The sequence below is a fragment of the Lissotriton helveticus genome, chromosome 9 (genome assembly GCF_964261635.1).
Source record: "Lissotriton helveticus chromosome 9, aLisHel1.1, whole genome shotgun sequence".
NCBI lineage: Eukaryota > Metazoa > Chordata > Amphibia > Caudata > Salamandridae > Lissotriton > Lissotriton helveticus.
The window spans coordinates 1,096,923,351-1,096,950,185 of NC_136070.1; the positions used below are offsets into that span (position 1 = coordinate 1,096,923,351).

Consider the following 26,835-nt stretch of genomic DNA (forward strand, 5'->3'; position numbering starts at 1 on the left):
CAGACACACAATAATATATCCTGAGCTCGATAGACTGAAAAAAGACAACAATTATTTAGTCCATCAAATTCAATCCAAGAAAGTAGTAGTCTTTTATATCTTCTTCATTTATTTCCAATTTGATCAGGAAAGAGACTTCAATCTTCACCCAGATAACAAAACAAAAAAGCCGTTGCCAACACGTGTTTCGTCTTGGTATGGTAACCAATGACTTCTTCAGGGTAGAGATGGTTGTTATCCACGCTTTCGCTGGGCGTTGAACAATTTGCTAGTCAAAGGCGGAGATCCGCCGATTTCCATAGAAAATGTGTATCAAACTCACAATGAGTATAATTTTCGTGTTATTAAACACGTGGTACCCTCCGAGTGCAGAGAGTAGAAAACGATAGGCTCTCCGTGTATTCGCCGAATACACGGAGAGCCTATCGTTTTCTACTCTCTGCACTCGGAGGGTACCACGTGTTTAATAACACGAAAATTATACTCATTGTGAGTTTGATACACATTTTCTATGGAAATCGGCGGATCTCCGCCTTTGACTAGCAAATTGTTCAACGCCCAGCGAAAGCGTGGATAACAAACATTTCTACCCTGAAGAAGTCATTGGTTACCATACCAAGACGAAACACGTGTTGGCAACGGCTTTTTTGTTTTGTTATCTGGGTGAAGATTGAAGTCTCTTTCCTGATCAAATTGGAAATAAATGAAGAAGATATAAAAGACTACTACTTTCTTGGATTGAATTTGATGGACTAAATAATTGTTGTCTTTTTTCAGTCTATCGAGCTCAGGATATATTATTGTGTGTCTCTTCCTCAACATAAGAATGGTTGGAAAGGAACTGCAGCCTAGGGCTCGAGTAACTCCCCTTAAAGGATAGGAAAGGAAACGAATTTTCCCCAGATTTGCCGGGCCGTGGGGAAGGGTTTATTCCATAGTGGAACATGTTTCCCAGCAGAGAAAGAAAAGGTGTTATTGCACATTCAGGTGTCCGTCCCACTACATAGAATTGAAGCTATATATATTTTTACTAAACCCAACAACTTAAGTTTTACCTTCCAATAATTGGATACAGTTGCTATATATCCATAGTTGGGTAAAACCAACCCACATTAATCAAAATTTCTGAATAATTGGCTGGCAGCATACCTCTCAACCTTAAATGAAGGCCACAAGTGGCTTGAAAAATGATGGGGGCATGGCTAAGCCACTAATGGAGTGAGATGTACCTTCTCACGTCTACGCTTCCCCGCGGCCTTTCTCAGCCAATCAATCAGCATCGGGGCCAGTGGACCCCCACCGTGAATCGCCCAAGTACCAGAGTAGTAGTGGGCAGCGTGGGAGCTGGAAAATATACTTCCAGCTCCTTGTGTATCGACCTATCTGCTGCTGCAGGGCTCTCTTCTGGGCAGCATCCACTATTTTGGGGCCTGCCACGGGGCCGCAGAGCTGAACAGGCCCCCTCACTGGCCTCTGGAGACATCAGAGACCTCTCCGTTCCCTCCGCTGAGGAGAGGCGTCTTGGATTCACCTGCATCGCTGCTAGCCGGGCCGACTCACCGCCCTGCGTCGTCTTAATCTGCTGAGGTGAGGGGGCAACTTACCTTCTGAACCGGGTACCTTGCTTCGGGCATTGACGGGGAGCATCATCTGGTCTCCTGACGCGGCCTATAGGGCGTGGACGGAGATTTCAGCCTGGAGCGCAGCCCGGAGACTGCGCTGGGCCGACTGCGTCCCCACTTGGGGAGGAGACTACGACCTTGCCTTGCCTGGGTCGGTGGCCCTGTCTGCAGCTGCTGCCGTGTTGGGGCCCTCCCTGCACCTACACGGGGGCTTCCTCCTCTGCTGCGGGCCACCCCTCTTCCCCCCTCTGGGGGGAAACAGTTCGAGCTTGTCTTCTTTGCCCCCTGCGCCTGCTGACTTGGAGGACCAGGCCCGCCTACTGCTACTCCCACGTTGTGTGCCCCTGGACTGTGCCCATTGGTGGGGAGCTGGTGGTGGTGTGGGGACCAGCCACCCAGCCCTCCAGGCCTCAATGCACTTGCTTAGGGGCATCCTCCACTACTGGGGGCTGCTCCCCCCAGCCAGTGGGACTGCTGCACTTGATTTCTGGTGGTGACCGGGGAGGCATCCAATTTCACTGCCTAATCCTGGGGAACCTTGACAGCTGGGGGCACCCAGGGGAGTATTGACTGCATCTCAGAGGTGAGGGGCATTTGGCTGTGGGATCACGCTGCAGGCTTTGCTCCCCACCCCTGCCTCTGAACCGCCGCCCAGCTCCCCTGCCTGCAGCCTTGTTTAACTCTTGCTCTTTATAACACCTCAGCTACCCCCCATCGTGGAACCCCTAGGCGCGGCCCATCTTTGCTTTATTTGAATACTGGATCTGCGGACTGTTCCCTGCATCTGTGCTCCCCTTTAGCCCGTCAATGTGGCTCTGACCTGCCACTGGACACACCTGCAGACACTATCCCCTTATGGTGATCTGCCTTTCAGCCCAACTCTGTTCCTCTTCACCACCCACCAGGGTGCCTGTGAGACCCTGGGCCTCTGCTGAATGCAGGACTGCCCTCCCATTACAGAGAGCCCTGCTGACACTCGATGCCACTGGCTGGAATTCACACCCGTTGACACAGAAGAGGCCCAAACTCCCCAACATCTAGCTGTAACTAACTTCTGCCGCTGCACCTGAGCGTGGGGGTCGTATCTTGCTCCAGTAGCTCTTACATCGAAGAGCTGAGGCCTGGCCTTCTATACGACATGTGCCAAAATTGCGCTCAAGATACGCACAGGAAGGGGTACCCCTGCTTGAATATGCCACGCACTAAAACCTGCAACGACACTTCAAACAGCTTTCCCAGCGACAACCCGGTCACTTCTATATGGCTTAAATTTGGCCCTCCGGCCCTGGCCCCCTTGGATCCTGCTCAGGCGGCTCGGACCACCACTCTTACACAGGCCTACAAGAACGCCTTCCTTCAAGAAATAATATCTGAAATTGGCTCCCTCAAAACCAAATTCAAGACCTGCTTCAAAGACCTTAAGCAGGATATTATGGAGATTGGGGGAGCGGGTTCACAACTTAGAGCGCACAGTGGATGCTTGTTCAGAGGACCAAGAGAACCTATGGCGAATAATGGTCACCCTTGAGGAGTAACACATGGATCTTCAAATGAAGCAGGAGCATTTGGAGAATAGAAGCTGATGGAACAAACACTGTATCAGTGGGGACCCTAGAGGAGCTGATGGCTCAGACATTATGGCATTCACTGCAGATTTGCTCCACAAAATTAGAGGCGTCGAAGACGCCTCCACGCCAGCCCCTGATCTTCCAAATTTCGTGCCAGACATACTCACAAGGGTGCACTTCTTTACTGAGAGAGAAGATATTCAACAGGCCCCACAAAGTAAAACAGAGATAACCTATACCAGGTACACCATCCAAATCTACCAAGACATTGCCCCGGTAATGTTATGGCGTTGCAAAGACTTTAAGCCTGTCACAGATAAACTACGCAACCTTCATGTCAAATATCAATGGGATCACCCCTTTGCGTATATTATCACCTGGGAGGGTAAGCACCGGGTGTTGCACTCTCTATTAGATGCTAAACAACTCCTACAACGCCCACTACCCTCACGCGAGACTACTCACTTTCCACTACCCATTTCATCTTGAGAGCCTATGCACCTGGAGTGGTCCCTGGTGCCCCGGCCTAAACACAGAGCCCATCTAAGGAGCAATCATTCTCCCAAGCCAAGCAAGATATTATCCAACACCTTCGTCCACGGATGACATGCACTCTCCCATCCACTTCCAAGCAGCCTCTTAATGAAGCCCACCACCTCCCTTTGCTGATTGGAACATCATTATTTGCTCTGAACATAACCCAATCATCGACACATGACTGCCGTGCAATTTAAACTCTTTGCAGCAATATGCCCTAGACCTGCATACCCAGGAATGGCTACTCAGGTGAATTAACACCTCCAATGCGCCATCCCCTTCCACCTGCGGCTCAATCCCTAGCTGTGGCTTGCTACCTAAGCTCCACCACTATCATAGACTGGGATTCTGTGGTGGCAATTGCAGGCTGTGGGTGACGGGGTCCAAGGTCTTCGACAATTCTTCTCACGCCCTCCCTACTCAGTTCATACCTCCGGGTCCAGATGGCCTCCCCGTCTCATTTTATCACGTTTTTACCTCAAATATAGGACCATCTACTGTGACTTTTTATTAACTAATTTTCTGACAGCACAGGCCTCACTCCTACTATGTCCGGGCCGAGGTAGCCCTCATTCCCAAGCCTGGAAAAGACCCCTCTCTATGTGCATCCTACCGCCCTATCGCCCTCCTCAACACCGATGCAAAAATGTACACTCCAATTCTGCCAATTTGACTGGAACCCTATCTACCTGACCTGATTTACCCAGACCAGGTTGGGTTCATACACCAGCATCAGGGAATGGACAGCAAATGCCAGGTGGTTAATTTAGTGGGAAAAGCTCATCTTTGGGAAATCCCCGCATGTTTACTGTGGTTCAGCTATGGTCTCTAGAATTATGGCATCTTACACCTCCCTCCAGGCACAGACCAGGGTCAACGGCCAGCTCACCCAGCCCATACTATATATACAGGGGCACCAGACAGGGCTGCCCGCTTTCGCCCCTACTTTCCGCCCTTGTGGTTGAGCCATTGGCAATCGCTATCCGACAAGCTGTAGATATCAAGAGCATCCTCTTTGGAAGCACTGAGCACAAAGTAGCACTATTGGCTGACAATCACTTACATATCCTGACCAACCCTAGGAACTCCCTGCCCACACTGATATCTCTCTTTCACTCTTTTGAGGGAACCCCAGGTTTTAAAATCAACTTGGCCAAATCTTGGACACTTAGTCTGTCGATTCTCAATCAAGACATGCCAGAACTGCAATCACTCACCCCTTTTCAATGGGTTCTACACTCGCTCCGCTATCTCGGGCTGAATCTCTGATACTGGTTCAATATGGATTGAGTGGTGGGCTGCAGACCACTTTAGGACCTGCGATACAAAAGGGGATGATGGACGGAGCGTTTGAACAAATCAAACACTCACCCCCAGTCAACTGATCTGGGTTTAATCCATCACCATTCTTTAGTTCACTCAGCCATCCCAGTTCAGACATGGCTATATGCAAATCAATCTGACCCTGTGCCTTGTGGGAACAGTCCAGCCCGAACTGCCAAGCCATGTCTTCCCTGGACCAGAAACAAGCATCCTGGGACCGGTTTCGGATTCATAATCCTCATCAACCAGGCTATCTTGATTCCAGTGGCCTAGTGAACAAGGGACTCACGTCTGAGCATACCCTGCCACACTTAGGGCGAACAAAGCGATACAAAAGGGGATGATGGACGGAGCGTTTGAACAAATCAAGCACTCACCCCCAGTCAACTGATCTGGGTTTAATCCATCACCATTCTTTAGCCCACTCAGCCACCCATTTCAGACATGGCTATATGCAAATCAGTCTGACCCTGTGCCTCATGGGAACAGTCCAGCCCGAACTGCCAAGCCATGTCTTCCATGGACCGGAAACAAGCATCCTGGGACCGGTTTTGGATTCATAATCCTCATCAGCCAGGCTATCTTGAATCCAGTGGCCAAGTGTGCAAGGGACTCACGTCTGAGCATACCCTGCCACACTTAGGGCAAACAAAGCGATACAAAAGGGGATGATGGACGGAGCGTTTGAGAAAATCAAACACTCACCCCCAGTCAACTGATCTGGGTTTAATCCATCACCATTCTTTAGCCCACTCAGCCACCCCATTTCATACATGGCTATATGCAAATCAGTCTGACCCTGTGACTCATGGGAACAGTCCAGCCCGAACTGCCAAGCCATGTCTTTCATGGACCGGAAACAAGCATCCTGGGACCGGTTTCGGATTCATAATCCTCATCAGCCAGGCTATCTTGGATCCAGTGGCCAAGTGAGCAAGGGACTCACGTCTGAGCATACCCTGCCACACTTAGGGCAAACAAAGCGATACAAAAGGGGATGATGAGTGTTTGATTGATTCAGATGCTCCGTCCATCACCACCCCCTTTTGTACCGCTTTTGGCCGCTGAGTGGGCTAAAGAATGGTGATGGATTAAACCCCGATCAGTTGACTGGGGGTGAGTGTTTGATTTGCTCAAACGCTCCGTCCATCATCCCCTTTTGTATCGCTTTGTTCGCCATAAGTGTGGCAGGGTATGCTCAGACGTGAGTCCCTTGCTCACTTGGCCACTGGATTCAGGCAAGCCGGGCTGAAGACGGCTGGAATGCCAGAAACCGGTCCTCGGAAGCTTGTTTCCGGTCCAGGGAAGACATGGCTTGGCAGTTTGGGCTGGACTGTTCCCATGAGGCACAGGGTCAGACTGATTTGCATATAGCCATGTCTGAACTGGGGTGGCAGAGTGGGCTAAAGAACGGTGATGGATTAAACCCAGATCTTTTGACTGGGTGTGAGTGTTTGATTGATTCAGATGCTCCGTCCATCACCACCCCCTTTTGTACCGCTTTTGGCCGCCATAAGTGTGGCAGGGTATGCTCAGACGTGAGTCCCTTGCTCACTTTGCCACTGGATTCAGGCAAGCCGGACTGAAGACGGCTTTAATGCCAGAAACCGGTCCTCGGAAGCTTGTTTCCGGTCCAGGGAAGACATGGCTTGGCAGTTCCGGCTGGACTGTTCCCATGAGGCACAGGGTCAGACTGATTTGCATATAGCCATGTCTGAACTGGGGTGGCAGAGTGGGCTAAAGAACGGTGATGGATCAAACCCAGATCTTTTGACTGGGTGTGAGTGTTTTGATTGGTTCTGATGCTCTGTCCATCACCACCCCCTTTTGTACCACTTTAGGACCTGGCTTGGCTCCGACGGCATGTCCCGCATCGTAGTGCTTATATAGCCATCCCCACAAAAACAGTCTTGTACATCTGGGACAAAATTGCAATACAAAAGGCCTTACTTCCTTTCTTCCCCCTAACACATCTCTGGCGCGCAACCCCCATTATCCCCCTGCTCTACAACCGCAATCTTTCTCGACATGGAGAGAGGGGGCGAATGCAGTACGATTAAATACGTCTTTGAGGGAGATATGTTCAAAACCTTTGATCAATGCAAACAAAGTTTTCACCTACCAGATGAGTCTAGACTACAATATTACCGAATCCCACATTGGTTGCTCGCACCACTGAACACACAAGGGGCAACTCAGCCACTCACCTCTTTTGAATCACTAGTGTGCTACTATGATGGCTCGCAGGGCCTGATCTCTCGCACTAATCAGCTACTACAATACTCTACCTCGAACAGACTTCACTCTTACCAAACACAATGGCATGCTGATGCTACCGAGGAGATCTCCCTGAAACAATGGGAGTAGTTGTGGCAAGTGTTGGGCTTGGCCCTTTTTGGCAAGTTCACCCCTAAACTTTTTGCCTTTTCTCTGACATGGTATTGGTGGTTTTAGGCCTTTGGGCACTGTACCACTTTAGGACCTGGCTTGGCTCCGACGGCATGTCCCGCATCGTAGTGCTTATATAGCCATCCCCACAAAAACAGTCTTGTACATCTGGGACAAAATTGCAATACAAAAAGGCCTTACTTCCTTTCTTTCCCCTAACACATCTCTGGCGCGCAACCCCCATTATCCCCCTGCTCTACAACCACAATCTTTCTCGACATGGAGAGACGGGGCGAATGCAGTACGATTAAATACGTCTTTGAGGGAGATATGTTCAAAACCTTTGATCAATGCAAACAAAGTTTTCACCTACCAGATGAGTCTAGACTACAATATTACCGAATCCCACATTGGTTGCTCGCACCACTGAACACACAAGGGGCAACTCAGCCACTCACCTCTTTTGAATCACTAGTGTGCTACTATGATGGATCGCAGGGCCTGATCTCTCGCACTAATCAGCTACTACAATACTCTACCTCGAACAGACTTCACTCTTACCAAACACAATGGCATGCTGATGCTACCGAGGGGATCTCCCTGAAACAATGGGAGTAGTTGTGGCAAGTGTTGGGCTTGGCTCTTTTTGGCAAGTTCACCCCTAAACTTTTTGCCTTTTCTTTGACATGGTATTGGTGGTTTTAGGCCTTTGGGCACTTTAGCACTCTGGTCCAGTGCAAAGTGTGTGCGCTCTCTGTGTTACATTTGTAAGGTTGGCCTGCCCTCCCATAGGAATGCATTGGTGATTTCCTAATGGGTGTGTGTCAGTGGTTATTCCCGTTATGAGAGGAGCAGTGTGGTCAAGTCTGGTATGTATGAAATTGTGCGAATAAATGCTTTGTATAACGCGAACATGACCCATGAGGGTATCAGAGTGCTTTACAGCAGTAGTAAGTAATTACATTAATTACAAGAATTGACAAAAACAAGTTAGATACAAAAAGGATCATGCAAACACAAGAGAAATGTTGATAATCCTGTTAAAGTTCAAATACGAGATAAGGCAAGTCGCTGCTGCTGAAACTGCAGAGGCACTGAGAGAGATTAGGGTAGGAATTTGTAAATGTAAATGTACAGGAATTTATATAGCGCAAATCACCAAGCGGTTTCTAAGCGCTTGCTTAGGGAACCCGTCCTGGTATTCCCCTGTGAGATAACCCCGGCAGGGTATCCGCAAAGTGAAAGCCAGGCATCCCGCCGCGAGGGGCCGTTGTGGAGATTAAGCAAGCTATTGCCCAGAGTCGCAGAGTGTGAACCCATGAATCGATTAGGCACCGGAGCGAGAATTGTCGAGTCCATGGACATTTTAGGACTCAAGACTCCACCGAGCCGGGAATTGAACCCTGGTCCCGGGCTGACCTCTGCTTCCAGGTCTGCCTCCTCTAACCAGTGAGCCACACTTCTCCACAATTTGCCCATTAGGAAAGTCTTCACTTCCTTTTTGAAACTTAATAGGGCAGGTATTCTTCTGATGTAAGGCGGCAATGAATTCCAGATTCTGGGGGCAGCCCCAGAGAAAGCCCTGTTGTATGTTTTCTTCTTCCAGAAGAGGGGTGGTTTCAACAGAAAATCCCTGGCACACAAAGAGTGTCTGTCTCCTCCGGAGACCACGATTTTCTGAGCAAGGTACCCAGGAGACTTGGAGTGCACAGCTTTCTGAGTGATACAGGCCAATTTGAGGTGGATTCTAGCTTTGTACGGTAGCCAGTTCCGTGCCTTTAGGTGAGGCAAGATATGATCAAATTTTTTGAGGCAATTAGGAGTATTGCAGCTGCGTTGATACAGGCTTTTAGGGGAGCAATAGAGATCTTTGGTAGGCCAGATAAGGTTGAGCATCCATATTCGATATTAGAGATAACTAGGAATTGAACTGCCATTTTTAGGTCCGAAGTGTCTAGGAAAGGTTTGAGATTTCTCAGATATCTGAGGGGAAACCTGGCATTTTTGGCCAAAGTGTTTATGTGGGCCACATGTTCAGGTTTTTGTCAGGAGTGATTGCTAGTGATTTGGCTGAGTCCACTATGGTCAGGGTGCAGTTCAGCGTGGTCATCCAGTTGGTCCATTCAAGTATGTCAGGGGAGCTTTTCGAAGGGGAGATTAGCAAGAACTTGTATTCTGCGCATTGAGTTTGAGCTGGTGAACAGTCTGTTTCAGAGCATCATTCATTATTTGGACCTCCTCTAGAGAAGAGATTTTGATGTAGACCTGGGTGTCGTCAAAGTACATGTGGAAAGAGATGTTGGCGTTGCAAAGGATTTCAGCTAGTGGTTCAAAATAGAGGTTAAAGAGAGTTGGGGAGAGAGTTGATCCTTGGGGATGCCAATCGTAATCGGGGAACGGGAGGATAGAATGTGATTAATTAAGAATCTCTGGGAGCGATTCTGTAGGAAGGATTTGAACCACTTAAGAACGGTTCCTCCTAGGCCCATCCTGAGTTCCAGACGTTCTAGAAGCTTTTCATGGTTGACTGTGTCGAACGCCGAGGAAAGATCTAACAGAATTAGGGGACATGATTTGCCTTGGTCTAGGGCTTGGAGGGCATCATCTACTATGTGGAGAATAGTAGCCTGAAACCAGATTGGCACTCATCTGGCAAGCTGAAAGTGTTGATGTGTAGGGTAAGTTGTTGTTGCACGCATATCTCAAGTAGTTTCGCAAGTAGAGGAATGTTAGATATTGGTCTGAAATTGTCTGGTTCAGCAGGGTTTAGCACAGGTTTTTTTAGAATAGGGATCACTTGTCCCGTTTTTGACGAGTCTGGTATAGACCTTTGTATTAGGGAAGCATTGATTATTGCAGTCCAGATGGGTATGATGAGATGATTGGCTGCAGATAAACGATTGAATGGAAGCCACTCAATGAAGTGGTTGTTCGGTGTAGTGGATGATAGAATTTTTGCTATGCCATGCGTGTCATAAAGGTTTAAAGGTTGAAGGTGATCCAGTGTGGTTTTTGGGTAACGTCTGTGGGGAGAGTGTAGCTCCATTTTGAACAGTCCCTGCAGGCTGTGGGAGGACGGTAGCGGCAGAGAACAACTCATTACCCAGGGAGTTGATTTTAGCCACGAAGAAAGAGGAGAACTCATCAGAGCTTATTAGGTATTTGGTTGTTTCTTCAGAGGTTTAGCCATTTTATTTGGTTGTTGTTTTATCAATTGAAAGAGCTTCCGAGGTCTGTCCTTAGCGTTTTCATGTTCTGCTCTGAAGAATTCTTTTTTTGAATTGTACGCATTTCTGGTCTTTCTAAGAAGTTTTAGTTGGGGGGAGGAGGGGTGTTGTCTCCAATTCCTTTCTATTAGCCGAAGACTTCTCTTTTCGGTTTTTAAGGCCGGATGTACAAAAAAGCCTATTTGCAATTTCCTAATTGCACATTTTTAGGATTCGCAATTAGAAAATTACAAACACATATATACAACAGTGTCTAAGACACTGTTTACGATTCCCAATGGGTCGCAAATGGACCTGCCTCATCAATATTCATGAGGTAGGTTGCAATTTGCGACACATTGGGAATATATATATAGGCCCTTATATTTTAAGGCAACTTTGGTTGCCAATATTGAGAAGGGTTCCACTATTTTTCATCTGTCCCCTCATAAAATATAAGTACAATCTACACTCCAGTTGAATGGACTTTGACCTCTCGAAACCAGCACTGGTAAATGCACATCATCTCACCAGGACAGTCTCATAAGGAGCAATTATTATTATTATTATTATTATTATTAAAAAAGTTTATAGAGTGCGTAGTCCCCCTGAGGTATCCCAGCGCTGAAAATCCCTACATCTGTGGTTCCGGGGGCGAAAAAAGGGGGGGGGGGGAGGACAGCAGATTCAGGAAGAACGAAGGTAGCGTTTAAGGGAACAGGTGAGCTTTCAACCGTTTCCTAAAGCGTAGATAGCTAGGTTCTGTTCTCAAGTCTCGGGGGAGAGCATTCCAGAGGCGCGCGGTGTGGACCGAGAAGCGTCTTCCACCCAAGCGAGCTTTCTTGAATCTAGGAAGGGTGATAAAGGACTCCTTATCCGATCGAAGAGATCTTGGGGCTTTGTATGGTCTTATAAATTTCCTAAGAATCGGGGGGCCTAGATTCTGCAGTAGTTTATGCGCCAGGCATAAAGCTTTGAATATTACTCGTTCCCTCACTGGAAGCCAGTGAAGGAGCTTCAGTGCAGGTTTGGCTGAGGCTCTGGCAGGGGTATTAGTAAGGATTCGGGCGGCCGCATTTTGGATTCTCTGTAATTTATTCAGAGTTGCTTCGGGCGCGCCCAGGTAGATAGCGTTGCTATAGTCGAGCCTGGAAAGTATAAGGCCTTGGATGAGAAGTCTCTGCGAAGTACGAGGAAGTAGGTGCAGGATCTTTCTCATTGATTTCAGTAGCCCGAAACAGGTACCGGCTACTTTTTTTGCTTGGGTAGTGAATGAGAGGTCGGTTTCGATCCATACACCCAGGCTTTTTACTTCCTGTTTTGGGTCAGGGGGGGGACCCAGACAGGGGGGCCAGATGTTCTGAGGGAGGGTGAGTCCTTTCTGACCCAGCATGAGAATATCCGTCTTTGAACCGTTCAGTTTTAAGGCTGAGCTATTCATCCACCCTTGTATCTGCGTCAAGCAGTTGAATAAGTCCGCAGGTTGTTTGCTAGGGTGGGAAAGGGAGACCACTAGTTGAGTGTCATCCGCATAGCTGACGATGCTCACTCCGAACGGGGTCACAACCTCCTCCAATGGGGACATGTAGATGTTAAACAATGTGGGGCTCAGGGAGGAGCCCTGAGGCACCCCACATTGGAGGGGTGTTTCGGAGGAGCAGGCGTTATTCTCCCAAACCTGAAAGGATCGTTGGGCCAGAAAGGAGGAGAGCCAAGATAGAGCCGTGCCCTCCACTCCTACCCTCTTGAGCCGTTTGATCAGAAGGTGGTGGTTGACGGTGTCGAAGGCCGCACTCAGGTCGAGGAGGATCACTGCCACTGATCCTCCTTCGTCTAAGAGTGATCTGGCCTCCTCCACCGCCGCCAGGACGGCGATGTCAGTGCCCTGCCCTGGGCGAAACCCTGTCTGCAAGTTTTTTAACAGGTTATTAGATTCAAGAAACTGAGAGAGTTTCTTGTTCACCAGTTTCTCTGCAATCTTGCTGGTCCCGGGGAGAAGGGATATTGGTCGATAGTTGGCCAATTCCGCCGGGTCCAAGGAAGGTTTCTTTAAAAGCGCTTTAACAACTGCCGCTTTCCAACTAAGGGGAACGACTCCTTGTTGTAATGACGCATTTATCAGGTGGGTGAGGGGGGGGGTGATGATGGAGGCTACTTCCCTGAGGGTTCATAGCGGGGCAGGGTCCCTAGGAGATCCGCTTTTGATGACTTTTAGGGTATCCTCGACTTCTTTGATGGTTATTTGCCCCCATTAGGATAGGCGGGGGGAGATCGGAGTGTCGGGGGGGTCGTCAATCTCTCCCAGATTGGTATAAGGGATGGAGTTGAGGATTTTTTTAATCTTTGTTTGGAAAAAGCTGGCTAGCTGATGACATTTTTCCTGGTCTGCTTTGGGGTCAGGGGGGTTGTTCGGGCCGGGATCAGGGACCTTAAGAAGTTCTTTCAGGATGGTGAAAGTTTCTTTGCTAGAGCAAGCGGCCCTTTCAATTCTTTCCTGAAAGAATAAGCTTTTTGCCTTGCCAATGGAGGATTTGTATCTTGCTAGGGAGATCAGGTAAGCATCCTTGTTGGAATTGGACTTTTCCTTCCTCCAGGAACGTTCAGCTCTTTTACAGTCCTGCCGTAGCGACTTGAGCTCAGGTGTATACCACGGGGCCGGAGGTATCCGTTTGGTATGTTTAAGGATGGCGGTTTTAGGGAGAAGTGTATCCAGAGAGGATGTGATCCAGAAGTTATACTGTTTATCGGCCGTCATTGGGTCGGGGGAAAACGTAGGGATCGAGTTAGCGAGGACGGTGGCCCATTCAGATGGTAGGAGTTTGTGCCAGCGTCTGTCAGTGACTTTAATTTTCGCGGATTGGTGGATCACAGTAGGAGACTCCCATACGATGGGGATTAAAAAGTGATCGGTCCATGGCAGTGGCAAAGGAGGCTTGGTGGTAATGTCGACGACATTGGTGAGGACGGGATCTAAAAGGTGTCCCTTCTCGTGGGTGGGCTCCTTATTAACCAATCACATGTTAAGTGACAGGAGGTCAAGAAGCAGGTCGGAGGCATTCCGGTCGGTGGGATCTGTAAAATGAAGGTTAAGATCACCAACGACAAGAAAGTTGGACACAGAGGAGGCTATTTGAGAAACCATTTCTGTGACCGCATTGGGGAATTTCCCAAGGGGGCCCGGAGGGCGATAAATTAGTAATCCCGAGAGGGAGTGCGCTGGGGAGGTTTGGAGGGAAAAATGGCAGCTTTCCGAGTCTGCAATGTTGGCATCATTAGTTCTACAAGTGAGATGTTGCCGGTAGATTATAGCCAGCCCACCTCCTCTTCCTCTGGGTCTGTGAAGAGTAAGGATGAGGTAGCCTGGGGGAAGGGCGGTGACGATGTCCGAATCCGTACTGTCGGAGAGCCATGTTTCTGTGAGAAACAATACGTCTATGCCTTGATCTTGGATCAGCACATTGATTTTTAGTGCGTGCTTGGGGAGGGAGCGACAGTTAAGGAGACCCAGCTGCAATTGCGAGTTGGCTGCAGTCTGAATGACTGGGTTACAGCGCTTGCAGTTAAAGAAGGGTTTACCTTCATCGTAAGTGTAACAACATCCTTGGTTTTTTTCCGGTCGGAGATTCAGGAGCGCATCTGCTGAGTACGAGAGACGGATGAGGGGTGAATCCGGCAGAGTCCCAGGGCCTGGGTCCGCCCGGGCCCGGACGGGCCCAGACGGGCTTGCCTTAGGTGCGCCTTTGGCGCGCTGACGGCGCGCCCGCTGCGCCCGTCCGCTGCGCGTACGTGAGATACACATATTTAAGAAGGCGAAGGGGGCGTGGCCTCGAGCGAGTGGGCGTGGCCACAGGACCGGCTCACTCGCTGCTGGCGGCAAATCTGGGCGTTCCCTGTGCAGCAATTAGCTCTGCTGCGTGCGTCCAAAGAGAGGCAGTTCAGCCCAACAACGATCGATCAAGTGAGGGAAGGGAGGGTAAGTGACACGATATAAAACACACAAGTTTGTAAATCAGCAAGTTTCAAGTTTTTTAAAAGAAGCGCTCCCGGCTGTGCCTCAGGAGTAGAGATCTGACCAGAGCTCGTGAGCTGCTCTGCTTATGAGGGCGAAGGGGGCGTGGCCTCGAGCGAGTGGGCGTGGCCACAGGACCGGCTCACTCGCTGCTGGCGGCAAATCTGGGCGTTCCCTGTGCAGCAATTAGCTCTGCTGCGTGGGTCCAAAGAGAGGCAGTTCAGCCCAACAACGATCGATCAAGTGAGGGAAGGGAGGGTAAGTGACACAATATAAAACACACAAGTTTGTAAATCAGCAAGTTTCAAGTTTTTTAAAAGAAGCGCTCCCGGCTGTGCCTCAGGAGTAGAGATCTGACCAGAGCTCGTGAGCTGCTCTGCTTATGAGGGTGAAGGGGGCGTGGCCTCGAGCGAGTGGGCGTGGCCACAGGACCGGCTCACTCGCTGCTGGCGGCAAATCTGGGCGTTCCCTGTGCAGCAATTAGCTCTGCTGCGTGGGTCCAAAGAGAGGCAGTTCAGCCCAACAACGATCGATCAAGTGAGGGAAGGGAGGGTAAGTGACACAATATAAAACACACAAGTTTGTAAATCAGCAAGTTTCAAGTTTTTTAAAAGAAGCGCTCCCGGCTGTGCCTCAGGAGTAGAGATCTGACCAGAGCTCGTGAGCTGCTCTGCTTATTAGGGCGAAGGGGGCGTGGCCTCGAGCTAATGGGCGTGGCCACAGGACCGGCTCACTCGCTGCTGGCGGCAAATCTGGGCGTTCCCTGTGCAGCAATTAGCTCTGCTGCGTGGGTCCAAAGAGAGGCAGTTCAGCCCAACAACGATCGATCAAGTGAGGGAAGGGAGGGTAAGTGACACAATATAAAACACACAAGTTTGTAAATCAGCAAGTTTCAAGTTTTTTAAAAGAAGCGCTCCCGGCTGTGCCTCAGGAGTAGAGATCTGACCAGAGCTCGTGAGCTGCTCTGCTTATGAGGGCGAAGGGGGCGTGGCCTCGAGCGAGTGGGCGTGGCCACAGGACCGGCTCACTCGCTGCTGGCGGCAAATCTGGGCGTTCCCTGTGCAGCAAATAGCTCTGCTGCGTGGGTCCAAAGAGAGGCAGTTCAGCCCAACAACGATCGATCAAGTGAGGGAAGGGAGGGTAAGTGACACAATATAAAACACACAAGTTTGTAAATCAGCAAGTTTCAAGTTTTTTAAAAGAAGCACTCCCGGCTGTGCCTCAGGAGTAGAGATCTGACAATAAGACGTTACAGAAATATTTTTGTGGCTGGGGTCCTAGTCATTTGGTGGTTGACTTGTAGGGTCTTTTTGGGCTGCCATGTTTTATTCTGGCCTGGTATTGGATGTGATACCATTTATTTAAATAGTGTTTAGTGCCAGCATGTAACCCAGAGACCTGGCTTGTGTCTAGTAATCTTAAATCTTTATCCATTACCCACCTTTCGAACTCTCAAAATCTTTAACAGGGGTTTAGCATTTGCTAAGAACTAGAGACCTGAATGCTTCTGGACATCTGAGTCAATCAGAGCCCCACAGAATCATTATGACCATAAGGCTAATTATAACAGAGGTCTAGGGCCTAAGGACCTTTTTACGAGTTTGGCTGTACATCTGTCAGTCTGCCACTGCTGCACCGACAGGAGGACCACCAAGCCCATAGTGCACCTGCCTGCCGGATTACGAATGTATTCCATGGTGGGCAGGCGGGTGATGCTGCAGCGTTCTCACAGTGGTGGGTTGGTAGGCTCATAGGAGAGCCTAACATGCAGCCCGCCGCCAAGACAGCACCTGCAGCACGTTCCTGCATGGTGTGGCATGCATGTCACACCATACAGGAACGGGGTGGAATTACTGGGGGGCGGAATATGTGCCCCCGCAGGCAACTCCAGGCCCATATCCGGCAAGGGACCCTGTTAGTGACCCCTTAGTCGCCCCCCCCCCCCACCCTTTTCATGACAGGCTCACCGCCATGAAAAGGGTGGTGAAAAGGCAACTTGTAATGCTTATATAGGGTTATAGGGCCCGATTCACAGAACTAACTTAAGACAAAATCCTAAACTTACTACCATTTTGGTATTCACAGAAGGCACTTACTCATTTCGGTGTTCACAGAAGTTAGGAGTCCTAACATTAGGACTCCTAAATGCCTTCTGTGAATACCGAAAGTCCTAAACTGAGAAAAATCCTAACTTTAAGACTTTCGGTATTCACAGAAGGCATTTAGGAGTCCTAAAGTTAGGACTCCTAACTTCTGTGAATACCGAAATGAGTAAGTGCCTTCTGTGAATGCCCGTTTTATGATGATTCCAGCTTGTGGCACGCAACCACAGAGCTCAGTATTAAATTAAATGTAACCATCTTTATGGTGCATTTCAGGTTGCGGATGACAAGTTTAGTGGGTGTAGATTGTGGCAGGGGCGGCGCCAGCTCAATTAGTTTGTGGAGCTAGCGTATGTGCTCTTAATAAACCTAGTTGTGTGGTAGATGTCTCTATATCAATCAATCAATCAATCAATCAGGGTTTGTGAAGAACACTACTCACCCATGAGGAAGAGGTGTGGCGCCGCGGCTAGGGCGACTGACTCCGGAATCTGGGGATCACAGTTTGATCCCCGGCACCGGCGGCAGATTAGCCCAACACCATGTGACTCTGGGCAATAGCTTGCTCAATCTTCCCAACGGCCCCCAGCGCCTAGAAACCCTTACGGGTGATTGTGTGCTTTACAAAAAAAAATGTGTATGTGTGGTCTTAAGGCGCTGGGAAGTCACTGCCAGATCTACAGACTGTATCCTCAAAGTTCGAAGACTCAGATGAAGAAGAATGATGGAATGGCAATGGCCTGATTGCCTCACGTGATCTTCATAGCACTGGTCCTCTCATCTGTATCCCACACTTCACCTCTCTTCTCCCATCCATTATCAACTGCTATCTGCCTAGATGGACTAAACCGCTTGAGTGGAGATATACTTCGTGATGTATGGCAACGCTACAAATCTAGATGGTAGTGCTAGCTGATATTAATATAGCTGATAAAGATTGCGCCCTCCCACTCTCTAAACATTTTGGGAATGCACTTGTGTGCTACAATAAGCCGTCCATTGTGTTGTCACTGTTAAAAAATGTTGAGAGCCACCCCTTGCTCTAGCAGCTTAAGAGGCCGTAACCACTAAAAGTTGATAGGATTTGTCCTCTTCGGTCTGCAGAGCAGCAGACAAACGCTCATAAAACGCTTTAAAGGCTTAGCAGGGCAGGGCTGGGAGGTGGGGTGAAGTGCTGCTTTGTAAACCAAGTTCAGTAAAGGAGAAAGAGGAGGATATTATGCAATGCAAACAAAGAGCAAATGGCCAGATAGAATAGCAAATAGCGGACGTAGGAGAGAGAAAGGCAGGCAAGGAAAATAGTGTGAGTGAAAAAGTACTGCGAAATTAGAAACTAGACAGGAGGAAGGAGACGGAAGAAAGGGGGAAAGAAATGAAAGAAGGAAGGAAGGAAATATTAAAGGCTTTGTGGAAGAAAGGGTGGATGAAAAAAAAACCTGAAGGGTGAGTACAAGAACGGATGTTTAAATAGAAGGGTGGAAGGACCACTAGGTGAAAGTATGAAAGAAAAGGGGAAATAGCTGGTTAAGAGTTGGATAGCCAGATGGAAGGATAGACGGAAGAGTGAAAAGATGAATGGCTGGAAGAGTGAATGGATGGACAGCTTTATGCGTGAAGAGAATGGTCTTTGGATGGATGGATGGATGGATGCATGGATGGATGGATGGATGGATGGATGGAAGGATGCAAAATGAAAGATGAAAATATACAGGGGTGAAGAGATGGATGAATGAAAACAGGTGGTGGTATTAAAACGGATGGTGAGAATATTGAAAGGATGGAAATATGGAAGGATGGAAGATGGGTGCAAGGGTGGCAGGGTGGATGGAGAGAGGAGTGGTTGTGAGGGTGAAGAGAACTGTTCTAAGCAAGTTCAGGATTTATTAGCTCTTTGTCATTAGAAACTTGTTTCAAACCGGGGATATTTTCATTTTCTGGCTTTCCCCTTTGCCACCACTGTTTCGGGAAGCAAGCCACTATCTTACGAAATCTACTTGGCAGCATTAGCAAGCCCTGAACTATTGATCTGATTGAGTTCCGCTTCCGTAAATGTAGTTTTCAGAACTGCCATGCCTATTTTCAAGCTTTGCAGTAAAAATCCCAGATGATTTAAGAATATTTAGCTTGGACGGTGAATTGTAATCATTTTAGGTTTTTTAACGTGTGTGCATCATGGTTAGCATATGGCATTGCTTTATGCAGCTACAATGGTATTTTATTATGTATGAATTGTGATAAGTGGTAGGATGAACATTCAGATGAATGAAATTATAATGTATCAATGACCAATGGATAACTGTTATTAGTCTAGTAATGGTGCTTCACGAGCTGAACGTCAATTAACGTAATTGTATTGTTAGCCGAAGCCACCAAGTTGCAAATGCTTTAGCCTGAATGCCTTCTCACCGGAGTGCTTGTGCAGGGCTGGGTTTAGGGCTGTACGACCGATGCAGCCGCACCTGGCGCTGGGTCTGGCCTCGGGAGAGGCCCTGTGTTCAGAAATAACTTCTGGTTTTAAAAGCATCTGCTGTTTCCTTGTGTGTCTAGCAGGAAACAATAAAAATGTCAAGCTAACTAGGAGATTTGGATTTCTGCTAGAGTGAGATGGAAGTTTTGTCTAGTGGCAGCTCTGAATCATCATAAAGCAACACAGAGGGTTAATATATCTGCTGCACAGAACTTGTACCCATAGGGCCCGATTCACAGAACTAACTTAAGTCAAAATCCTAAACGTACTACTTTTGGTATTCACAGAAGTTAGGATTTTGTCTTAAATTTGTCTTAAAACAGATTTAAGACTAAATCCTAACTTAAGTCTGTCTTAAGACAAACTTAAATCAAAATCCTAACTTCTGTGAATACCAAAAGTAGTAAGTTTAGGATTTAGTCTTAAGTTAGTTCTGTGAATCAGGCCCTTCATCACATAATGGTAATCCTCATTGTTTGTGTAGCATTTTATATAGACTGATTTACACATGTATGATTCATTGCCTCAAGGGCCACCCTTAATGGAGTTGACTGGGACAGCACCCTTGGCGGAAATAAAATGTGGTGTGTGGTGTGGGGGTGGGGGTCATTGCGGTGGGGCGGCAGGAGGTGTGAGGAAGATGGAAACATAACATAACATAACAGGTGTATTTGTAAAGCGCACTATTACCCGAGGTGTCCTGGCGCTGAATAACAGATGTTTATTGTTACCCAACTCACTGGTACTCATTTTTTAGACCTCAAATGGATGAAAGGCTGAGTGGACCCACCTGGATTTGAACCTGTGACCATGAGGTCGAACACAGGCCCCTGCAGTGGCTGCTTTAGTCCACTGAGCCACCAGACCCGGAAAGAGGGTAAGGGGGCTCATAGGGTGCTAACAATTAAGCTGATGTACATTAAGGGCTGAATAAAAAGTCTTTAACTGGACCGTTGAGACCAAGTGCGATGGGCGAGCTTCTGTTTTCATGACATTAAGTCAGGCAGATGTTTGATGCGCTCCTCAAAATATTGGTACCCCAGGCCTGGGCCCATGCCCAAGGCCAGCCCTGAATGCCTCTGTATAATGTGGTGTGTGATATAAAGTGCTCTGATACCTTAGGGTTCATATGAGTATCTGTTAGACCTGGCATAATTGCTGTGGGGCGGCTGATGTCTCTGCCCTGCACAGTGAAAGGAAGAAGAGAGTCATGTAAACAAAGTGCTCAGGAACTGGTTTGGACTAGGCAGAGGCCTCTCTGCCTTCAGAGAACAAAAGATTTGGGGGTATAAATATTGGGACCCTGATCCCAAGAAAGTAGATCACTTCTGGACAAGAAACCTTTCTGCCAAGGAGAAGAACCAAGGAAGCTGCACTAGTTTGGACTGCCCCTCTGCCAGTGTGCTGTTTGCTGGGTTGGCCTGCAGTGGTTGCTTCATTGCCAAGGGAAAGGAGAAGGAACTTTGTAAGGACTTTCATCTGCAGAATATTCTCTAAGGGCTTGAACTGTACTTGCCTCCTGCTGAAGTCTCAGGGACAAAAGACTTCAACTCCAGCTCCCTCTTAATTTCCTTGCTGGGAATTCGGACTCCAGTCACTTGCGTGCCGCTGGGAGCTGGAAGCGCGACGCATCGAGAAGAAGCGTGTCGCCGCCGCAGCTGAAATCATCGCAACGCCGGAGAAGCGAGCCTTCGCCACATCTCCCTGGAAGAGTGTGTTGATCTAATCTGCCTGCTGTCGCATCACCAGAGAAGCGTAAAGCCATAGAGAGAGTCGCCATCGCATCACCGGAGAATTGTGTCGGAGGGCCTGTTGGAGGGCCTGTCGCGGCTCCAAATACAGAGTCGTCGCAAGGCTGCCAGTGCGTCATCGCATCGCCGCATCAAGGGCGCCATCTTCTCGCATCGCAACCGGATCATCGCAACGCATCAAGGCGCCATCTTGCACACCGCAACGGGCCCGCAGGCCGAGAATCTACGCATCACCTCCGCACGGTAAGGCTCATGACGAGTCCCCTACTCTGCGCAAGCATTGAGGAAGGACACAACTGGTCCCCAGGGTCACAGAACCGACACATCTCCCCTTTTGCGAGCCTTTTGTTCACTTTGAGTTACGCATCCAGGTAGTTTGTTGAGAACTTTGTCGCATTTAACAGCAACTTGAACTAAGAGACTTTAATAATCTTTTAAGTAATCTTAAGTGTAGTATTGTGGATTTTTGTCATTTGTGGTCTTGTGTTTAAGTCTATATACCACCATATCACATAGATGTTTTACAACTGATATCAGGGAACTGTCGGCCGTATCGACAGTCCTAGAAACCTCAGATTAATTACTTTCAACGTGGGCCAAAACAGAAAATCTGTTAGAACAGATCAAAGCGTTAAGATCTTCGGGGGTCTGTAATGGGGTTGATATGGGCTGGGTTTGTTCGATGTCAGAATCATCCCCCAGTACTAGAGCTGGGCCCAATCTCACCCCCCGGTAGATTTGTTTAAGAAAATTTCAGGAATGGTTGCAACTCCCCTCTTCTGGGACCTCCCTTCCAGAGCCCCCCCAAGACTCCCACCCTCAGGGGCAGTTTGTAACAGGTCAGTACAGTCTCGGACCAAGTCATCAGTTCTATCCATCACACAGTTCCCTCCTGCATCTGGCAAAGTTTTTTTGACGGTTTGTATTTCCGTTTCTTAGCTTGCTTCCCTCCCTTGGACATCACGCCAGCGATTTCGATAGGGTCTTCCGTACATTTACGTTTTCCCATATTTACGGAATATCAGTCAACATGCAGGAATAAACAATGTGCAGTACAGTACCTTGGGCTGAACTTTACAGGGGTGTGGCCCAGCCCTGCCTCCTCCTGCCCCGGAGGGCCGCAGACGGCCCGCCCTTTGCCCGGGCTTAGCCCGGCGTGTCCTGCGCGCGTCCCGCGCTGCGGGTACCGGGAGTTGTAATGTAGTGCAGGTGGTAGGAGAGGGCGGACCTCCGCACAGGTGTTGGGCAGCACGGACTCCTGGGCAATGGAGTCCCGTGCTCCGTGCTAGGTTTCCCCCGCAAAGTCTGTCCAGCAAATCCCTCGGCTCAAATCCCCTCCAGGGGCGGCAGGCAGCTGAGATGACAGGGAGCCACAAACGGCGAAGCGGGACCCATGCCAGCGGGTTCCGCGAGCGTTTTTCTGGTGCCGGTGGGGGAGAGGGCGGACCTCCGCACAGGTGTTGGGCAGCACGGACTCCTGGGCAATGGAGTCCCATGCTCCGTGCTAGGTTTCCCCCGCAAAGTCTGTCCAGCAAATCCCTCGGCTCAAATCCCCTCCAGGGGCGGCAGGCAGCTGAGATGACAGGGAGCCACAAACGGCGAAGCGGGACCCGCGCCAGCGGGTTCCACAAACGTTTTTCTGGTGCCGGTGGGGGAGAGGGTGGACCTCCGCACAGGTGTTGGGCAGCACGGACTCCTGGGCAATGGAGTCCCATGCTCCGTGCTAGGTTTCCCCCGCAAAGTCTGTCCAGCAAATCCCTCGGCTCAAATCCCCTCCAGGGGCGGCAGGCAGCTGAGATGACAGGGAGCCACAAACGGCGAAGCGGGACCCGCGCCAGCGGGTTCCTCGAGCGTTTTTCTGGCGCCGGTGGGGGAGAGGGCAGACCTCCGCACGGATGTTGGGCAGCACGGACTCCTGGGCAATGGAGTCCCGTGCTCCGTGCTAGGTTTCCCCCACAAAGTCTGTCCAGCAAATCCCTCGGCTCAAATCCCCTCCAGGGGCGGCAGGCAGCTGAGATGACAGGGAGCCACAAACGGCGAAGCGGGACCCACGCCAGCGGGTTCCACAAGCGTTTTTCTGGTGCCGGTGGGGGAGAGGGCGGACCTCCGCACAGGTGTTGGGCAGCATGGACTCCTGGGCAATGGAGTCCCGTGCTCCGTGCTAGGTTTCCCCCGCAAAGTCTGTCCAGCAAATCCCTCGGCTCAAATCCCCTCCAGAGGCGGCAGGCAGCTGAGATGACAGGGAGCCACAAACGGCGAAGCGGGACCCGTGCCAGCGGGTTCCTCGAGCGTTTTTCTGGCGCCGGTGGGGGAGAGGGCAGACCTCCGCACGGATGTTGGGCAGCACGGACTCCTGGGCAATGGAGTCCCGTGCTCCGTGCTAGGTTTCCCCCACAAAGTCTGTCCAGCAAATCCCTCGGCTCAAATCCCCTCCAGGGGCGGCAGGCAGCTGAGATGACAGGGAGCCACAAACGGCGAAGCGGGACCCTGCTCTAGTCTTATGCCACAACCTCGCCCACAAGAGCAAGAAGCATTTTCAATATTCTCTACAACCAAGTGATTGTTGTTGCTTATTTATCTTACGCAACTAACAACCATTGACAAAGCTAATAGTCCTGGCTTGTTGTAGCTGTAATGTTACTTGTGTAAATATCTGGATGAAGAGACAGAAGCAGCAAAATACTTGTAAGTCTATATAAAGAATACTTATTTTTATAAAAACCTGTCCTGTGTCCATCTGTAGTGTTATCACTGTATTACTGTGTATATTCACAAATGCTTAACACACTGCCTCTGAGATAAGCCTGTCTGCTCGAGCCAAGCTACCAAGGGGGTGAGCAGGGGTTATTAAGGAGTGTAATCCCCTTATCCTGACTTAGAAGTAAGGGTCCCTATTTGGACAAAGGTGAACACCATTGCCAACTAGAGACCCCCAGATCTAACAGTAGCGCTATAAAAAAAATGAAATGCATGTGAGAGAGAGCCAGCAGTGAAATGAGTGACGCTGTTGGAAGGTGGTAGCGAGGAAATCTGTGGAGAATGAGGTCACTGGAGGTGGTGGCAAAAAGAATTGAAGCAACAGGGACCTCTAACGCTAAAACCAGCCCCCTACACGTGCTATGCAGCAGCCACAAAGCAATACAGACTTTTCCTTCGGTTTGAAATTGTCCTCCTTCTGCCAATCCTCTTAACAAATACTTTTCAAACTAGAAGAAGCTTTGTGGGCACTTTTCATTGGCAACTTTAGTAAGAAGGGACTGCTTTACAGTTTATTCAATGAGGAACAGAGTAGTAACCTAAGAAACACAATGGGCAGCCTTTAACACAATGCAAGAGTTTCTCTGCAATGTATACAAAGCAACTCCACTTGCCCCATTCCACATCACACATACATCAATATTGGTGTAATTTGATTTGCACTAGAAATTTAGCCAAAATGCAACGTTTAACAGGTGGGGTGATTTTCTGTCAAGTTCAAAGCCACCTTATTTAATATGCCATGCAGTTGCTGAGTGTGATTTGTTTCTCAGATTTTTTTTTGGGGGGTGGGGGTGTGGGGATAGTTAAGTTATAAATAAACCTGCCTCATAAGCTTCTGCTACAAATCTAGATGTTTACATTAGATGTTTTGAACGTATTGCCATCAAGCAATTGATGGTGCTCCTTCTTTTCTGGAGACACATGCCCGTGCCTAGTTGGATGTCCAGAATGCCACAATATTCATTGACATCGGTGGAATACTGAATCAAATAAAATACAGTAGGTCCCAGAGGATTAAGAAACTCAGCCTTTACATGAGGTGCAGTTTTCCCACTACTATGAATCTGTGTAGATTTAAACCACATTTTGGTTTGCTGAATTAACTCTCTGACATGTCCCATTGCTCATTGGCCAACCAAAGGACGCCTGCACTGACTTATTTCCATGGACACTCTTGACTTCTGAATTTTTCTGGTGCAATTCCACATGACCCTGTGTGAACCCCTAAACATTTTCCTTTTTAATCCCATTTTTGGTTCTCCAATATGGACCGAAGTGTGCATACCAGCCTCGGGTCACAAGTGCTTCCCTTAATAAATACTACCTTCACCTATATGCAAAGAGATAATAGTAAAATGAGTCTGGACTGAAGCAATTGACGTATCTACTGCGCATATGAATTGTTATTAAAATTGCAACTTAAAAATATGTTTGGCATGTAGCCTATAGTGTCTGGCACATTTCTGCTACCAATTACATGCATTACAAATGGAGACTGTTTTATTAGCATTTAAGTTCTTCCTGCGGCATCTCTTAGGAATATGAACATGTATGGGTGTATCCACTGTGATGAATCATTCACATTTGCAGTTATTTATGGTGAGATTTTTCTTTTGAATTAAATGTTAACCCCTCAGTCATCTCTGACATGCATTGCCAAATCTGGCTCTGACCTTAATTCATAACACTAAAATTGGGGTATCTCTGTGTTAAATGACTTCTTGGGAATGTGGTAGCTCTTCTTAATCCAGCCCTGCCCAAGATTAGTCATTAAGGGCCAGAGTAGGTAAATATCATTTACCGATTGTAAAATACCGAATTTTACCGATTCGGTATTTTAGAATCGGTAAATGATATGTAGCTAATGATTCGGTAAATTTTACAGAATCGGTAAAATTCGGTAAATACCGATTCGGTATTTACCGAATCGGTATTCCCCATTCATTCCTATAGGCCTGGAGGCCCATACGAATGTATGAGAATTGCTGATTTGGTAAATACCGAATCGGTAATAGGGGGTAGACCTACAAGGGTGGCAGGGTGTCACATTGACACCCTGTTGCACCCCTGTATAGTGCATGGGTGCACATGTGGCAGACATACATGCCCTAAGGCACTGAATAAAAAGAACAACATTGCTTTGTAAAAGGTATTCGGAATTTACCACCAACTAATAGTTGGTGGTAAATAACGAATCCTTAAATGTAAAAAGCACTCAATTGAGTGCTCTTTACATTAAGGATTCTGTAATTTACCGAATCGGTATGTTAAGAATTCGGTAATTTACTGATTCCTTAAGTTACCGATTCAGTAAATTATCGAATCTTACAATTTGGCCACCTACATCTGAAAAGCCTAATTCCGGTCGGTAACAGCCGAAATTCAGTAATTTCGGCCGTTACCGACCGGAAATTAGGCTTCCTACATTTGGCCGAAAGACTTAATCACGCGGGTGATTGATCTATTTCCTTTACTAGGCCCAGGTCAGCCCTGTTGGCTCTAAGCATGAGTCTTCCTCCCGTTGCTGAGACTCAACACATTGTTTCCTTTTCCTTTTGACTAACTGGAAAGACAGAGAGGGGATCAGCAGTCCTTTTCAACACACCTATAAGGATAATAGTATGAAACAAAAGACAAATTTAAAGCTCTGCATGAAAGGAAACAAAAAGGAAGCAGGCAACTCTGGGTAGTTCCCAAGTTTAGGTAGAGAGCTGCTCCTTTCTATGGGGCTCCTACAACACCACCAACACTCTGAATCTGCTCACACAAATGTCTGCTTGTCTAGCAAAGTTTTTAAGTCCAGTCCAAGCTAGAAAGAGACAAAGCCTTTTTTATTTTTATAGCAAAGGAATAAAGTTGCGGATTAGCTAGGGCCATCCAGCCCAGCTGAAAAAAATGACAAAAGCCTTTAACTACTCCAGGCACAGTATTTCAACTTTAGATTAGTAAAATACCACACAGAAACAGACATTTGAGTATGCCTAAGGAGTATCCAGTAAAATGACAGAAATGTTACATGATGGTTGGCAAGCACTGGTTATTGCAACGTATTCCTGTTAAAAAATATGCAGATGAACTAAATCATAGAAAATGGCATTCATA

General features: G+C 48.3%; 1 protein-coding gene across 5 annotated transcripts in view; it reads right to left on the reverse strand.

Annotated features, from left to right (window-relative positions):
- FAM3D (FAM3 metabolism regulating signaling molecule D) overlaps positions 1-26,835 on the reverse strand; it is a 417,220-nt gene that overhangs the window by 382,897 nt on the left and 7,488 nt on the right. Inside the window, exon 1 of one of the 5 annotated variants that reach the window (XM_078661512.1) lies at positions 2,382-2,391. The exons of the other annotated variants lie outside the window; for them this stretch is intronic. The gene's annotated coding sequence lies outside the window, so the exon portion shown is untranslated. Of the gene's footprint in view, positions 1-2,381; positions 2,392-26,835 lie in introns of those variants that run through there. 5 annotated transcript variants of the gene reach the window in all.